Source organism: Triturus cristatus, chromosome 1_1 (genome assembly GCF_964204655.1).
Source record: "Triturus cristatus chromosome 1_1, aTriCri1.1, whole genome shotgun sequence".
Lineage (NCBI taxonomy): Eukaryota > Metazoa > Chordata > Amphibia > Caudata > Salamandridae > Triturus > Triturus cristatus.
This window is the reverse complement of record NC_140579.1, coordinates 754,665,387-754,684,938: the sequence shown is the minus strand read 5'-3', so window position 1 is coordinate 754,684,938 and position 19,552 is coordinate 754,665,387.

The window sequence follows — 19,552 nt, the reverse complement described above, 5'->3', positions numbered from 1 at the left end:
GGGTGGGAATGGGTTTTTGGGTGGCAATGGAATTGTTTGAATTTAGGATGGGTATGGGTATTTGGGTGGTGAGGGTTTTTTTAGGGTTTAGCATTTGTATTGGTTTTTGGATGGCAAGGGATTTTTAGGGTTTAGGGTATGTATGTGTGTAGGAGAGTAGGGTCTGCTATCCTATGGTCACCCCAAATTTTTGCTTTTTGCTTCACTGGTTTTTGACATATTGAGGCTGTGGGCCTGCTAATCAGACCCCCAGCCTGCTGTTCTCTCTAACTAAATTGACACTATGCACCCTAGGTGCATAACCAATTGGAAGTGGATCACCCTGTGAGCCCCTGTACCAGTGTACACTAGGTACCCAGGGCATTGGTGTATCTAAGGCCTGCCAGGGGCTGAAGCATGTATTATGCCACCCCAGGCTTGGCCTAACAAATTTGACACAACTGGCTGATCACTCAGCTGGGGTAAGTTGGTGTAACCACCTCTTACTTAGGTGTAGTATACCTATACCTAACCTTAAATGGGACACATGTTAACCTGTAAGTCACTCCTATGGCAGGCCTTAACAATCCTGAAGGCAGAGTGCTTAGTTCCATGTGAGATGGTGCTCTGGCATGAGCTGAGCCTGTCTGCAGTGGTCGGAACAACTTCCTTCTACCGTTTCCAGATATCGTCATACCATATACTCTTAAGTGCATTATGAACCTCGCGGTTAAATGCTATCTTTGGTTTGGCTTTATCAAAACATGTCGAGTAAGGTGTCATATGAATTGGAATACTAACCCCTCGCCAATTCTGGTGACGGGGTTAGCATTCCACCCTTCTAGAGGGACACGACATGTACAGTACCTGAAACCCGGGTAAAATCAGACATAGCCTCAGCTCCACAAAATGGATGCTGCCACCACAGACACAAATCTGCCCTCCTGCTGCTGGGAGTCCTTCCAGCTTGGGAGACGTGGACAAAGGGTTTCCTGCCAGGGGAGGTGCGAGTCCACCCCAGACAGGATTTTGTGTATTGGTCAGGTAGGGCTTGAAAGAAACCAGACATGCCTGAGGCTCACAAGGAGCCTCGGTGCATATGCCAGTTCAATCCGGTCCTGGGGCACACCAGCCCCGGACCTGGGGCGAGCTGGACAAAGGATTGGGGGTGTAACCACCCCCCTTCCTGGTCCCACCCTTAGGGAGGGACCTAGCAGGTAGTCCGGCCCCTAGAATCTGCTTAAAGGTAGGAGCTGTGTCCTAAGACTTCAGACATCCTGGAATCAACTTAACCACAAGAAGAAGACGGGAAATTCGACGCTCTGCTGCACAGAGGACTGAAGGAAATCTCCCCTATGGTCAGGGAGTGACCATCTTGCTAACGCAAGCACCAACCAGCTATTGAACGTCTGCTTTGCCGCCGCCTCCTGCCGGAGCCCGAGCCCAGAGCCCGACAAGACCTGGACCTCCAGACCTCTCACCGCCCGATCCACAGTCCCTGCAAAGAAGGAACCCGTGGAGGCACCGAGACACGTGGAGCCAGCCATCTTGGAAGACCGACGACAAGCTGCAAGCGCAACGACAGAGGCTCCCTCCAAGTTGTGCTTTGGGTCCTGAGAAGCCCAACCATCGAGCAGCATCTGCACCAAAGATGAGCCCTCCAGCATCTCCACGATCTGCGTGGGGCCCCTCTGCACTTTGCATCTTGACGCGCCTGCCCGGTCCCTGGCCCGTTGGCTAGTGGCCATTTTGGCGACGAACTTGGAAATCAACGATGCTGGTCTGGTTGCTCCAGACTGGCCCTAGCTGCTCTCCAAAAGAGCAGCCCCTCTGACCTTGATGGTCAGAACAATCAGCTTTCTTGAACTTCCACGACTCCTGCCTTTGCCAAGGCTTGTTTGCTTCTTTCGAGTCGCCGACACCGCCGACAGCGAGAGCCTGCGTGGGACAGCTCGTGACTTGACTCCTGGATGTCGTCGACCTTCAGGGACCACGTGGCTGCGGAGACAAGCTACGCTTCACCACCTGTTTGCACCCGACATCGCCTGGTACCTACCTGGTGCCACGCCGGTCACTGGCTAGTGACTGTGAACACTGTCCCCTCTGCTTTCAGGTCTTCCACAACTCCTATCCACTCTTGGATCCAACGCAGCTCTTCCGGACCGACCGCCTGCAGCATCTTTGTCATCAGGCTCCATTGAATCGATAGAAGAAACCCGACGCACTTCGAGACCTATGCACCCGCTTCCTGTGGGTGAGGTAAAGCTGGCACTCCGGTGCCCAAGTGTAGAGAATCATCTCTAGTGTCTGTGTTTCGAATCTTGAGATCGTAGTCCATCCAGAAGACCCTTTCTGCAGTAACTTTTTAACTTTTACGCACCCATTGAAAACCTATGGGAGCACGCGTGTGACTTTCCTCACTGCACACGCAACCCGTGGACCTCCTGGTCACTAACTAAAGTTAGCTCCTTGTAGGCCCAGCGATTCTAGAGGCCCTAGGCCTTTTCCCTTTCCTATTCGTGGTACTTATACCACTATTTTAGTATATGGTTTGAGCGGCCACCAGGGCCCATCCATATAAAGTGCAACTTCTGTGTATTATAACATTGTCTTGTTTAACGATTTGTGCTCCTGTGCTCATAAAGAGTCTAGGGGTTACTTTGAGAAATAAATACATATATATTTTGAATATATATCTGTGTGGTGTCCTTTCATTGGTATAAAAGGGGGTTACATTTGGTAAAACAGCCTGCTTAACACGCTTTAACGAGTTTAGCCTCAAAGACTGCTTAGCCTACGCTACCACTAGGGCAGCTAGTCCGAAAAGGTTGACTTACAACCACACCATAAGGGTTGCTTGGCATGGTACAAGGTGGTCACTTTAACTAGTGAACATCATATACCAGGCCAACTTCTCACATTGCCTCTTAAACACAGAAACACATTCTGAAATTTAAAACCTCTTTTAGCATAAAATGGAACAGGGTGTAATTAGCATAAATTGGATAGCCAACCAGGTCTAAGTCTATAAAGTTGGTAAAAAGTGCCTTGCGGATAAAGAAAAGTGCTGAAGATAATGTTAAGGCACAGGTTACTCTCCATGTGAGGTTGGCAGTATCTGAGAGCAAATGAAGGAGATTAATTAAATGAGTAACATTTGGAAGAAGCAGAACAGTACAGTTCAACAAAACCAGCTCTTTCTGACATTGTTTTAAGAAGCACTTGATGGTCAACAGTAAAAAATGCAGCCACGAGATCCATTTAGAATCTGAGCACAGGGATGCTTTTAACATGACTATTCTTCCCTCGCGTTTATAAGAAGTGTCATATGCCCCTTCCACAGCCTCGATAATATTTAATTCACAGTTTCACAATTTCAGAAGGTAAACATTTCCGATGTTAATTATTTATTACAAATTAATGCTGGTACTCATTTATCTTAAACAACTAACAACCATTGACAAAGAAAATAGTACTGGCAGGTTTTAGGTGTATGTCAGTTGTTGTGTTGTATATAAGGATACACTAACATCTCAGAAAGAAACCAAAATGCTGGTCGGGTGACACCATGGGAAAGAGAAATGTATTTTACATTTCCCTTTTAAGAGAGCTCCCACTTTTTTCATCCCACTTTCAAACCTGTCTGCACATATTTCCATATGACTCATTGCAGCCAGCAGGTGTGGGTGCTTCCAGAAACCTGGTTAGAGCATTTTCTTCCAAGTCGATACTGCATGTGGTGCAAGTCGCTTGGCCTAAAGTTGTAGCACTGTACAATTTTCAGCAAGTTAGGCTACTGGAACAGCCTCTACTCTGAGCTCACAAAGCAACCCACTGGAAGACTAGAAACCATTCAGAACTCAGCAGTCTTACTCTCCACAACATCCCACATAGTGCTTACATCATACCACACCACACCTCAAAGAGCTCCACTGACTCCTGATACACAAACACACTCATTTCAAACACCTCACACTCTCAATGAAGGCACAAGACAACTTAGACACTACGTATCTGAATAGTTGCATCTCCTTCCACCAACCAGACTAGACACCACTGTTCCGCATGACTCCAATTTGCATACATTCCACGCATTCGCAGAACTAGGATGATGGGCGTTCTATTACATCACTCCTAAAGTGTGGAATGACCTCCCACTCCACATCGGAGCTTCCTTCTTTCTTTCTTCTGTTCTTGAATTCTGCCAGAAGCTGAAGACCTGATTCTCCAATCAAGCAAATTAGAGGTGGGTCAGGACACTGACATTTTGAGTCAGGCTTGAACCTGAATCCTGGCTCTGGCTCAGCTTGAGGTTCTGTTATAGCCTTGATCCAAAAAACAAGCTGTGGGCTTTTGCATGCCTTCCTCCCTCTTCCCAGGATGTGGTGTAATGGCCAGAGCTGTAGACTGTGCAACTGGGTATCCAGATTTAAGCCTTGACACCGGACCAATAGTAATCCATTTTAGTGATGCAGTCCCTGTTTACATTTCACATTTTTTAGCATGAAAAAAACACGTGAAATGTAAACAGGGACTGCATCACTAACACTACACTCCAAGTGTAATTTAGTTTTGCCAGATGTTATTTTTCTGTAGGTTTTTTCATGCAATGTAGAATTCTTGTCTAGTGCATACTGTGCACTGAGTCGCCCATAGCTGTCTGGGTGAATTTGGGTTGGAGATGGCAATTCATAAAGGGGCACAGTTGAGGGCTTCATAGTTGAAGATGAAGGCAGTGAGAGTTTCTCACATTGCATGACATTGGGTCATAAATGTGTGCATATTACATGCTGATCAAATGCTTGGTCTCTGTGCAGCACACAGAGCGATGGGAACAAGTGTTGCTTTGTTGGGTTGGCCTGCAGTTGCTGCTTCTGTCTGTTGTCAGTGGAAAGGATGGACTTTTGCCTTGCTGTGGTATCCTATTTAAGAAGATTCTCCAAGGGCTTGAAGTAGAGTTTTCCTCCTGTTCTGAAGTTTCAGGGACACAAAGATTTTACCAGCACCTGGCTTCCTCTGCTGGACTCCTACCAAAAGGTGCTAATTCCAGTTCCTGGGTGAGCGTTGCTGCCAGTGATGCCGCGACATGCACCGAGGCCGCAGGCACCTGTTTGTGAAGTACATGACCCATTGCCCTGATTGCACCCCAGCTCAGACACCTGCCAACACCTGCAAGTTATTGTTCTTCCCGACACCAGAGCTCGCACTGATGCCTGACGTCGCCAGCGCCTGCATCTCGTGATCGCGGAGCCAATGACCGATGAGGGTGACTTCACGAACGCATCGACACCGACTGTTGAATGCAATCGATGCCTCAACATCGCCTGACCTCCCTGCCAGCCCAAACTCGGTGCCTCGTGGACTCAACGCCTCACCTCCCTTAAGACAGTAAGGAGCCGGCCCTCGCCTTGGCCCATCAACGCTTCACCTCCATGATGCTGTGCACCATCCACTGATTTCTAAGGTACCGTTACTTAGGGATCAATGTGACTCCGTGACCGGCCTGTGCACCTTGCAGTCAGCGGCGTGCTTGGGATTTGTGCCTGTCCCAATGTCGTAATAGCCCCAGTTGGAGCTATATGTTCTTACAACATATGTTGTTGGGACTACCAATGGTGGCTGGCGACCTTGGGCACTCCTCCCCAACCAAAAAACGCAGTCAAAGATTTAGGGGTCTTGATTGATACCGCCTTCTCTTTTGAGGCTCATGCAAAACAAGTGGCCGGTACCTGTTTCGGCCTCCTGCACGGCCTAAAACCCATTCTGGGGTTCTTTGATGCTCCTACCCGCCAACTGATAGTGCAATCAGTTGTTCAATCCCGCCTAGATTACTGCAATGGTCTTCTGCTTGGTGTAAATAAAACAGTTGCTGCAAGACTCCAACGAGTACAGAATGCAATGGCACATACTCTTTTTGCCCTACCAAGGCAGTGTCATACCTCCAATCTCCTTCATCATCTTCATTGGCTGCCAATTAAATAGAGAGTCCAGTTTAAACCTCACATAAGATTTTACACGGCCAGGGTCTCCAAATCTTGCAGGGACTATGCACCCCTTATGTTCCAACGTGAGCATTGCGCTCCGCTGACCACCACCTGCTGTGCATTCCACAGGTCTGCCGGTGTAGAGCAGGGGGTCGCTCCTTCAAAGCTCAGGCCCCTGCGCTATGGAATTCTATTCCATTGGCTACCCGCTGTACTCACGATCATTGGGCATTCAGGAAACTGATTAAAACTTGGCTTTTCTCCTCTATCTAGCCTCATTTCTTCTGGTTACTCGTCCTCTAGCGCAGGGACGCCCTGTTGCTGGGGCAGCCATGCGCTTTATAAATGACCCTAACATAACATAACATAACAAGCGTTATTTTTGCAACAATCATTCAAAAAGTGATATCTTTATATATGTGTGCTGGATTTTTGTCGTTGTTTGGTTTAGATTAAGTTATTTTATTTTTCTAAACTGGTGTGGTGTCCATCTGTAGTATTTTCACTGTGTTACTATGTGTGTTATGTACAAATGCTTTACACATTGCTCCTGAGATAACCCTGTCTGCTCATGCCAAGCTACCAAGGGGGTGAGCAAAGGTTATTTTAGAAGTGTAATCCCCCTTCCCCTGACTAGAAGGAAAGGTCCCTACTTGGACAGGGTACAAACCTGTCAACGTTATCCTTTAGTTCTCCTGAGTCAGGACGCCCCTCCCTTAAGTATGACATAAAATAGCATAATTTACTTTTTACATCTGCATATTTCAATTATGGCGTCATATTTTTTCATGTAATTGTAAATTCTATTTATATATTGCTTACTACCCTTGATGAGGTGTTGATGTGTTTTGAGGCAAGTAGCACACTACCTAGGGGTCCATGTTTAGAGTTAAATAGATAGCAGATTATTAATTACAAGGCAGTAAAACAGTTTTGTTCATGTCTCTTTTTCGTATACTCAGTGTCACTGTAATCATGTGATTGTGCGGCCATTGCATAATTCGCACAATTATAGACTAGCTGTATTTTCCATATAATCCTTCATCTGCTGCATAACCTGTGGATTTCAACAAAACAAATTTCACCACAAATGGTTAAAAAGTTGCTGGAAATACAGCGACACGTGTTGCCTTGCAGTAAAGGCCCTTTCCAAAGTCTGACTGATTATCTTTCTGTTGCTCATCGCTAAATATAGGTGTTAAACTGTTACTCATGAAGTGCAACCAATGCCCAGACCTATGTTAACAAGTGTAAAAATAATGAAGTAATACTATCACAAAACAGCATATATTAGCCACATAACTTGTCCCATAATTTACTCAACCCTGCTGCTTAATTTGGCTCCGACTATGCTAATAAACTTAGGGGCAGATTTAGAAGCCCCTTGCGCCTCATTTACGCCGCCGTTGCTTCACTTTTGTGACGCAGCGGCTGCGCAAATCCTGCGCCATGGTGCGGGGTACTTACAACGTGACGCATCTGGGAGATGCGTCACGTTGTAAAGCCCTGCGCCACATGTAGGCGTTGCTGCGCAGGGGGGGGGGGCGTTCCGGCGCAGGAACGCCTCCTAAAAGTAGCTGAGTGAAATCTACAAGATTTCACTCAGTCACTTTTAGGCCCATGCTGCGTCAAAACCCTGCGCCTGCCTGAAGCAGGCGAAAGGATTGACGCAGCATTAACAAAATAGGGCCCCCCAGAGCATTGCTGGAGCTGCGTCGCGCTTGCGACGCAACTCCAGCAATGCGCCACATTTACGGCACAGATGCGTCACGCATCTGTGCTGTTTTTGCCCCATAGTGCGCCGCATTGTAAATGCGGCGCATCCATGGTGGCGGAGCCGTGGCACACAGTAACTGGCGCATCCCTGCTGAAATGCAGGGATGCGCCAGTTATTGTAAATATGCCCCTTTGCACTGTTCCAAATTTACTTTTACTACGATGGCATGGCATTACACACAATATATTAGTGAATTATGAGAATAAAAAAGTTAGCAAAATTAACAAAAAACATAGCAGCAAACTACATTTGTTGAAAGGCCTTGTTTTCATTTAAATGAAAACACACATGTTAACGTCTAAGGCCACATCATGCCTTAACAATGAAAAAGAAAAGGAAGGCACACACCTCTACAGAGACAATACAACAGATTTACTATTCAATTTGACCAGAAGACAGTAGGCTCACACGGGGTAGATCTGCAAGGTGCGCCTGTCCTACATGTATTGAGAGACTTACATTTTGATGTTGAGACAAAAAAAGAAATACAGAATTGATTTATGCGTAACATGCCCTTTATCAGGATGCTGGTTGTTTTTTTTTTTTTTAATTAAAAAATATCACATGAACAAAAGATAAGTGCCCAGGACCTAGAGCTGCACCTTCAGCACCTCCCCCACGGAGCTGTTGATGTGTTCCATTCAGTGCTACGGCTTTGGCTGCCACGCCTTGCACGCAGCTTCAGGGGGTGCTTTTTAGCCCCCCAAGGCTTCCACACTGAGTGTATGGGAAGGGTCGGGGATGGGCTCAGCTCAGAGCCATTAATTATCTGTTCTTACACAGGGGCGATTACTCTTCCTCTCGATTGCAGTCCGCTTTCAAACAGGTGCACGTTTTTGTTAAAAGGTGAGAGAATCTGCGTTCGTTCTTTACTGGGGTTAAACATATGAGAGCAGGAAATAAAATATCACTCTTTCATGTTGGGAAAAAGCAGCATTTGATTATAAAATTGTTTTTGTGCATTGTGCTTTTATTTAATCCCTTTAACTAAAACAGTATCTTTCGTTTTTTATACTTAAATCTACACATGTACACATAAAACATTTCTGCGCCTTTAAAATCCTACATGGCTTCACGGTTGTAATTGTTTAACTGGTTGTATATTGTGGCTGTGCACTGCAGAGACTAGGTTTGCACACCTCAGCCCTTTCATTATGCTTCTCTGTAGAAAGGTGCGCTCTTAGAAGCAGGGCCCATCCCCCAGTCTGGGTTAAGAGCGGACGGGCCTTTTGCGATGCTAATTTCCCCTTTGTTATGTGTAGAGGTGCATTTGCATCTCTGGCGGGGCATCCTGAAACCCTGCCTGGAGTTTGCTCTCAAAGCAGGAAGGATTCACAGAAACAGCAGAACATTCAATACTTTTCCAAAAGGCCTCTCAGAGTTTGGAATGAAGCTTGCCACGCACATCTTTTAAGGTCTGACGAGTTTAAGCAGTTAATGTCCACGTGCCTAAAACGTGTTTAATGTAACTGGTGCTTATGTAAAGTGCACCAAAAACATTTGGGTCGGGTTCACCTATATAAACTGCAACAACAAAAAAAAAGCCATAGTGCTGCCTCATCAGAAATATTAATAATAAATACTGCACTATATGGTTTGTCAGGCCTCTTTCCTAATGAAAAGACCTACTCCAATATACACAATAATGTAGACACAATTGGGATGCGCAAAATAAACAGGCGTATATTTTGTTGTATAAAGTGTGGATATATTTTTTGTATTTTCTGTTGAGTTTAACATAGGGCTTACACAAGCATTTCTGGTGCACTGAGCCAAGCACCTGTTTCTGCGGGCCTGTGCTGAGTAAAGAAACCTCCTTGACGCCAGATTTCTCTCAGTTACTGCATTATTTTTAGATATTATAGCTCCGTAACAGTAGTCAAAGGTTGCCTATATCTGTTTCTGAGCTGTGCTGTCTGAAATTAAAGCAACTAGCCAGAAAAATATCATTAAAAGGCCCAGAACCTAAGCCTGGGACATATTTATCATCATATCATGCAGCGCAGCAAGTGACTTTGCTGCGCTGTGTGATAGGGAAAAGGCAGGAATACACTGTATTTAACATTGTGCGGAACCACTTCTGCTTTTCCCTGTGCTGGTGCACTATGTGCTGCCTAGCGCCAACGCAGGCACTCTTGCACCATGGTGCAAGGGTTCCTGCATTGCTAGCATGATAGTTTTTTTTGCAGAAAGGGGCCCCTTCCTGAGCAAAAACAATCCCCTGAGGCATTTTCCTCTTTCCATGTGTGCTGCAGAATGCAGGATAAAATGAGGGGAAATAAACATATTTCTCTTCGTTATGTCTCACCTGGGGAGCATAGCCGTTTTGACGCAATCCCAGGTCTACCACTTATAGTAAATCTGGGAATGCATCCAAATCCATGGGTTTTGCTTGGGAACAGCTATGCACCACCCATGGAATGCCTCCCTGGGGCAGAGTTACTCTTGATTTATCAAGTCACTTAGAGCCATGGAAGGGTGCCTTCTATGGCTTAACGAATTGCCTCTGAAGCGTTGCGTCAAGTTAGCACCCCGTTGCGCGACCCTTGATAATTAAGTGCAGAACAGACTGTAGGAATTTGATTTGAGTACCTATTGCTTTGTTGATGTAGCGGTGCCATGGGATGCACAATTGTGGCACGCCTGCTCCCGGTCATACATTTTGAGCTCACAAAATATATACATGTAAACACAAAATAAACACAATTACCGGGTGCACTGCAATTGTGTCTATAACTAAAATCGGGGACCAGACCAAGACTCTTTAAACACGTAAAGAATGAAAAATAGTTATTCTCCTCATTCTGTCTTCATGTTTTCTAAAAGAATAAAAAGAGCTGTGGATGAGAGCATCCAACAAAGAAAAATAAATTACTTTGAGGGCTATTTACCTTATCCTGCTCTCTTTGTTCAACACTGAATGGACAACAGAGAAACATGTTTGTCAACTTGTTTTCCCTTGGTGAGCACATGAATGGTTGAGTGATTATGTGCATAGACTGATAAATGAATAAGTGAGTGAATATTACGATAAACGGGTATAGATGAATTGCTGGATAAATGAGTGAATGGATGAATGAATAGGCAAGTGGGCACATGGATTGACGTGAGTGCATGAATTAATTACCGAGTAAATGGATGTATCAGTTATTTGGTGCTTTAATGGTAAACAGGGGCATGAGGGAGCACTCGTCTGGGTCATCTTGCTGCAGCCCACAATGTGCCTGCTACAGGATGCCCTGAACTCACAGCCACTTTACAGTTTCCACTGAAATACATGGTATATTGGAGAGGTTTAACACTACACATCTAAAAAGAATGTTTGAAGGATATCATTTTAGGAGAGACTGAGCGCAGTTTCTTCTTTGGCAGGTGTCTAAGGAGGTTGAAAGTTTCACATCGATGGGGGCCTCCTTAGGTTGGGGTCAGGGCCTACCAGAAGATTGCAAGTAGGCACCTGCAGTGGTCGGGGATGCATCCGGCAGTGAAATCGCCTTCGGTAGGTGTCCCGGTCTAAGCTCCGGGTCGGTTTGTGCCAGTCTCTTGGATTCTCGTCTCCCCTGCCGGCATGCCACGTAGATGGGTGTTTCACCCTTCCCGGACCATCTCACCCTCTACACCCTAAGCACAAGCACCCTGCTGCTGCTTTCCTCCCTCCTCACTCCCTCCAATCTACCAGGTTTCACCTCTCCACTTCACTTCAGTTTTCTTTTCCTGCCCTTGCAGTGCACCTCACCGGGCGCAGCAGCCTCCATTGATGCTGGTGGGCAACTGATCCCATGTGATCTTTCATGGGGTGGTGTGTGTGCAGGGGATCTCCTATTGCTCACCCTCGGAGATGCCATAGGTGGGTCCCGTACTTTAGCTGGCCGACCCGCTGTGTGACCTTCACACAGTACTGCACTGTTGTCTCCACTGGGAGCCCTGCTGGTGCTCTGCAGTCCCCCTCCATCAGGGATAGGGTTCAGGGTGTAGTCATCAGCCAGTCACCTCACGTCACTGCATGCCCGTCTCCGGGACACGAACTGGTGAATTGCAGTATTCCCTATGTGCCCATTGCCGTATTGCCTGCAGTGTCGCTTTCCTGGTGCTGATCAAAGGGCTGTTTGCTCCCCGTATGCAGAAGCTACAGCTATCCCGCCAAGTTCTTTGCCCCCCTGGAGTTTTCCCCTTCACTCATGGTTGTGTGGGCCTCCGGGGCAACAGGATGCTGGCATCATGGGCCTCAAGCACCGGAGCTTGGCAATCCCAATCATACTGCCATCTTCATGCATCTCTGGCCATAACCCCAACTTGCTCATTCTTGCTGAAGTAGTCAGGATGGGTGTGTGGCATACGTTAATGGACTCAGAAAGGTTGCAGGTCTAGAAACAATTGCTTTGCATTATCATCTTTAAACAGGCAAAAATATTGAATTACAAAGCCACTAGTTTGTAAAAAAAATGGTTGTGTGTGTTGGTTGTGCTGTGAAGTGGCAAGGGTAGTGAAAAACATGAATCTTGGGAGGAATAGAAATGTACTCCATCATAGTTACTGCAACAGTCTGAACACATCGATATAGGATTATTGTGATACCTACACCACCTAAAGATCATCAGCACAGGCAAGAAGGAAGAAACAGAGTGACAGCTTCAGATCTCATTTATTTTGTACCAGTCCCTCTTTAAGATAAGGTGACACATAAAAAGAGCAATCTTAACCATAGAAGTTGAGATATTTCTAAATTTTCAGCTCCCCTTACAAAGACATACAAATCCACCAAGAAACTCAATGCGTGTTTTAGACTAAGAATTGTTTAGGTGTAAAAGGCTCTCTTTAAAACACCAGGTGATGTGGCTACAAAGTGGAAGAAAGGGAATTATACATTTATAGATGAATAACAGTGAATACCAGGGATGAATTCACCATGGGTACCTGAGTGATATCAAGTAGACAACAAGAGTGAAGCTCAAAACTACAACGTAGATCAGTGAATTGTAAGTGCGCTACTCACCCGTGAGGGTCTCAAGGCACTGAAGGGGGGGGGGGCAGATCTGTTAGCCGAAAAGCCAGGTCTTGAGGGTCTTCCTGAAGGTGTTCAGGGACAGGCGCGTCTGATGTTTGCCGGGAGCTCGTTCCATGTTTTGGCCGTGATGAGGGAGAAGGATCTTTGCCTGCACTGGCTCTGTGGATGTGTCGGGATTCGGCTAGTGCAAGGTTGGAGGATCAGAAGTTTCTCTTGGGTACGTGGAAGTTAACTCTGCCATTGAGGTATTTGGGTCTGATGTTGTACAGGCATTCGTAGGTGTAAGTGAGGATTTTGAAGGTGACCCTTCTCTCCACGGGGAGCCAGTGGAGACTTTGAAGGTGATGGCTGATGTGTTCGTGCTGGGGGATGCCGAGGACGAGTCTGGTGGCGGTGTTCTGTATTGTCTGGAGTTTTCAGAGTAGGGACTTGTTCATGCCGTTGTTTCCATAGTCTAGTCTACTTATGATGAGTGCATGGTTGGGGGTCTTCCTTGACTCAGGGTGTGGGATCCATTTGAAAGTCTTGCGGAGGATGCGGAGGGTGTTGAAGCAGCTGGAGGTGACGGCGTTGATCTGTCGGTTCATGGTGATAAATGAGTAGAGTATGATTCCTAGGTTTCTGGCGTGGTCCGAGGGTGGTTGGTGGGCTTCTGAGGGTGGTTGGCCACCAGGTGTTTTCCCATGCTGAAGGGGTGGTACAGAGTACGAGGACTTCCGTCTTTTCAGCGTTGAGTTTTACCAAGCTGTTGGGCATCCAGGCTGCTACGTCCAGCATTCTTTTCTGGAAGTTTAGTCTGGCGGTGGTGGGGTCTTTGGTGAGGGAGAGGATGAGCTGGGTGTCGTCAGCATAGGTTACTATGTTGAGGCCGTGTTTTCGGACGATGGTGGCGAGGGGGGCCATGTAGATGTTGAAGAGGATCGGGCTCACTTATGATCCCTGTGGGACTCCGCAGGTGATTTCTGTGGCATCGGAGAGAAAGGGTGGCAGTCTAATTCTCTGGCTTCTTCTGATGAGGAAGGATCGGATCCAGTCTAGGGCTGTCCCTTGTATGCCAGTGTCGTGTAGTCTGATGAGGAGGGTGCGGTGGGAGACTGTGTCGAAGGCTTCTGAGAGGTCAAGAAGGATGAGGGCTGCGGAGTGGCCTTGGTTGAGGATGTTGCATATGTCGTCTGTGGCGGTGAGTAGGGTGGTTTCGGTGCTGTGGTTGCTTCTGAATCCTTATTAGGCTGGGTCGAGTATGGCATTGTCCTCGATGAAACATGTCAGTTCCCTGTTGATTATTTTCTCTGCAACTTTGGCTACAAAGGGGAGGAGCGAGATGGACCGGTAGTTCGTGAGGTCCATGGGGTCAGCTGTGGACTTCTTGAGCAGGGGTCTAACTTCTGCATATTTCAACTCGTCTAGGAAGGTGCCTGTTTCGAGGGTGGTGTTGATGGTGCTTTGTAGTTCGTGGGCGATGGCAGCAGCTCTGTGGTAGATGTGTGGTGGACAGGGGTCAGTGGGTGCCCCTGAGTGAATGCCTTTCATTGTCGAGGCGGTGTCTTTTGCCGTGATCGGCGTCCAGGTGGAGATGGTGGGCTGGCTGGTGTGTCTAGGGGGCGGGCCAGCTGTGGCATCTCGTTGATGGTCGATGAAGTTGTCGTAGAGGTTTTTGATTTTGAGGTGGAAGTAGGTTCCGAGCTTGTTGCAGAGGTCTTGCGATGTCAGTGGATTCGCTGCGAGGGTTGGTGAATTCTTGGATGACACTGAAGAGTTCCTTGGAGTTGGTGCAGTTGGCGAAGATCTTGTTGTGGATGAAAGTCCTCTTGGTGGTTCTGATCCGGTTGTGGTAGTCCGTAATGGTGTTCTTGTAGGCGGTGTGGTTTTCGGTTGTTTCTCCAGTTCTTCTTGAGGCGTCTGCAGGTGCGTCTGGCCTCTTGGAGATCGGAGGTGAACCTGGAAGCTTTCCTGGGGCGTTGTTTATCGGGGTTGCATAGCAGGGCGAGCTTGTCTGCGCAGATGGAGATCCAGTTGTGGAGTTTCTGCGCAGATGGAGATCCAGATGTGGAGTTCCCTGGCTGCGATGTTGGCTTCTGCTGCCATGGTGTGGTTGTCTCAGATGCGGGTGGAGTTCAGTTGCTCATCTGTGACCTTGCTCCAGTTCCTTCGTGGTGGGTGTGGGGCATGTTTGGGTGTCTGGGGCTTGTCAACGGTGAAATGTACGCATTGGTGGTCGGTCCAGGGAGGTTGCATAGTGTGGCTGAAGTGTACGCTGTTTTCTGTGGCAAAGATGGGGTTGAGGGTGTGTCCAGCCCTGTGGGTTGTTGTAGTGAAGAGTTGCTTAAGTTCGATGGTGGCGAGGTTGTCCCTGAGGGTGTTGGAGTTGGGGTCACTGAGGTTGTCGAGGGGGAAGTTCAGGTCTCCGATGAGTATGTAGATCATTGAGGCGATGGCATGGTGTGCGATGAGTTCAGTAATGGGGGCCCGGGGCCTGGGGGGCTGTAGATGAGGGTTTCGCGAAGTGTGGAGCTGGTTTTGATGTGGAAATGTAGGTGTTCGGTGGTGGGGAAGGTCTCACTGGAGGTGGTGAGGAGGAGGGTGTTCTTATGGGTGATAGCGAGGCCCCCTTCCTGGTGGTTTGGGGTGTCCTTCCTCGGGACTTTATATCTGTCGGGATGGCGGTGTTGATGTCAGGGTCGGAGGTTGTGTTGGTCCAGGTCTCCGTGAAGAAAGCAATGTCGGGCGAGAGGACATCCAGTAGGTTCCATATCTCCACGGCGTGTTCGTGCATGGAGCGCATGTTAAGGAGGATCCAGCTGAGGGTGTCGTTGGTATTGTTGTCGGTGGATTTGGAGGCCGGGGTGGTGTTGAAGGTCTGGCGGCAGTGGAAGCAGGAGAACTGGCTGTGGGTGTTTAGCGTGGCTTGGAGGCAGTCTCTGCGTCTTCCTGTATTGAGTGCGTGGAGGGCGGCTGAGCTGTAGTGGTGCGGGGAATGAGATGCAGGGTCCCTGGCGCTGGTCGTGTTCGGGTTGCAGACGGGCGCAGATGCTGACCAGGGTCAGAGGTCTTACTAGCGCTCTCCCGCAGCAGCCGCCATTAAGTATCGGAGGTGGGAGGGACGGCAGCGGGGAGCGGGCGTAGACAGGGGGCAGGGCCACAGGGCAGCAGTAGCGGGAAGGGAGCGGGAGAGACTGGGAACTGGGTACTACAACGTTGAACTGAAAATGACACTACCAATGAGGCAAAAAACACTGAAGACAGACAGTACCAGCAATTATGGATGCAGCAAAAATTAAATGACAACACAGACAGTACCAGCAATTACGGGCGCAACGCAGCAAGGAGGCGGAATCAGGCAGAGCACACAGCAGCCTCGAACACCTCACCGGAGGGGGCAGGAGGGCTCAGCGGCGACGCAGGAGGAGCAGAGCTGTGGGGAGAGCGTAGGCCTGAGACCAGGGTCAGAGGTCTTACAGGTCATCCCTGAGGTTCACTTTTACCCATCTCTAATTTTATGTTATGTATGACTTCCAAAACCATCTACCCTTGCTATCTATTTCCCCAGATGGATAAAGGAGTAATAGGTGGATCATACATAACATGGTCTCTCCTCCCTGTCTCAAATGTAATTTGCATCAATGAGTGTTCCTTGGGTTTTGATGAAAATTTCTATCTACTTACATTGGTAGACATTGATTTGTGCCAAAACTAAATGCTAGTGTAATGATAATAAATGCATTAATTTCTCACTATTTTCTCAACTTTGCATGAATGCACACATGCAAAGGGGGAAAAGTCTTAGTGCATAGTTTTTGTACTGAAAGGGCTGCCTTCCGGTACAAAAGCTGTGCTTTAGAAAAGGCACATACCCTTTTGCTCTATAAAGCAAGGGTATGTGTGTTGGGGCGTGGCAGCCAAACATGCACTAGCACTGATAGAAAAAATGAACATATTCCATGGTGCATATTGATATGTAAACAAAGGCAAACAACAAATACTCCTAATTCTTGGTACAAGCTTTGAAAGGTAACAATAGGAATTGATTGCCTTTAGGTTATTAGAAAATATCTATCAAATCAGTATCTATTCTATTACAGTGTAGCGCACAATCATTCTTTAATTGCAGATAAGAATCAAACGACAATAGTTAAGTATTCTTGGATTCAAGTCTGATGCAAATTGCTTTTAGAAAGTTTTAAAACCAATTTTCAGACACAAAAAATCTAAATTCAATAGCTTCATTTAAAATAAAGATTTATTTTAATAAATAGAGAAATGGTTAAATTACATGAAAAATATTTAGATAAGCTCACAGGTATGCAGCTTTTACTTTAAAAGGCTGTCCTTTCTGCTGCTGGTATGTGGTTCCAGTGAGCAAAGTGTGTTTAAATGCAAAGTGTGTTTAAGACTGCAGTACCGCCTCCTGTCTCCAGGGGCAGAGCTGAGCAAAAATATAAACACACTTGATGAAACACAGGTCCCCACAATGCAATTTTTTAAAAAGTTGTGAAAATTGACACAGATGTTCCTGAAGTAATTTTTTAACATTTAGAAGGCACTGCCTTGTGGGGACCTGGGTTCAAGTCCCCACAGTGCAATCAAGTCCCCACAGCGTGAGTGTGTTATCACACCCAAGTCCCCACAAGGATAGTAACACAAACCCACACACACACACACAACCACACAACCACACACACACACACAACCACACAACCACACACACAACCACACACACACATACAACCACACACACACAACCACATACACATTACCACACACACACACAACCACACACACAACCACACACACACAACTACACACACAACCACACACACACACACAACCACAACCACACACACAACCAAACACACACAACCCCACACACACCACCACACCCACAACCCCGCCCACAACCACACTCACAACCACACACAACCACACACACAACCACACACACAACCACACACAACTGCAACCACACACACAAGCACACACACAAACACACACACAACCACACACAAGCACACACAACTACAACCATATACACAACCACACACACAACCACACACACAACCACACACACAACCACACACATACAACCACAACCACAACCACACACACACACAACCACAACCACACACAACCACACAAACACACAACCACACACACAACCACACCAACCCACACACAACCACACACATACACAACCACACAACCACACACACAACCACACACACACACACACACACAACCACACACAGATACAACCACACCCACCCACACACATACACAACCACACAACCACACACACAACCACACACACAACCACACACACACAACCACACACACACACAACCACACACACACAACCACATACACATTACCACACACGCACACACACAACCACACACAACCACACACACAACCACAACCATACACACAACCACACACACCCAACCACACACATACAACCACACACAATCAACCACACACACACAACTGCACACACATATCCACACACACACAACCACACATACAACCACACATACAACACACAACCACACACAACCACCCACACAACCACATACCACAACCACACACACAACCACACACACTACCACACAGACAACCACACACACACACAACCACACACACAACCACACACACATAACCACACACACAACCACACACACAACCATACACACACAACCACACACACACACACAACCACACACACACAACCCCACACACTTGCCACCACACCCACAACCACACACAACCACACATACAACCACACACACGCAACCACACACACACAACCACACACACAACCACACATACACACAACCACAACCAAACACATAACCACACATCCACCCACACCCACCCACACCCACAACCACACCCACACACAACCACACACAACTGCAACCACACACACAAGCACACACACAACCACACACACAAGCACACACAAGCACACACACAACCACATACAACCACACACACAACCACAACAATACACACAGCCACACACACACAACCACACACAACCACACACACACAACCACATACAATCAACCACACACACACAACTGCACACACACAACCACACACACACAACCACACACACAACCACACACACTACCACACACACAACCACACACACAACCACACACACACAACCACACACACAACCACACACACAACCACACACACGCAACCACACACAACCACACACACACAACCACACACACAACCACACACACAACCACAACCACACACACACAACCACAACCACACACACAACCATACACAACCACACATCCACCCACACCCACCCACACACACACACACACAACCACACACAACCACACACAACCACAACCACACACACAACCACACACAACTACAACCATATACACATCCACACACACAACCACACACACAACCACACACACAAGCACACACACAACCACACACAAGCACACACAACTACAACCATATACACATCCACACACACAACCACACACACAACCACACACACAAGCACACACACAACCACACACACAACCACACATACAACCACACACACACACATCCACAACCACACACAACCACACACATGCAACCACACACACAAACAACCACACACACCCACACACAACCACACACACACACAACCACACAACCACACACACACACAACCACACACACACAACCACACACACACAACCACACACACACACAATCACCTACACATTACCACACACACACACACACACAACCACACACACAACCACACACACACAACCACACACACAA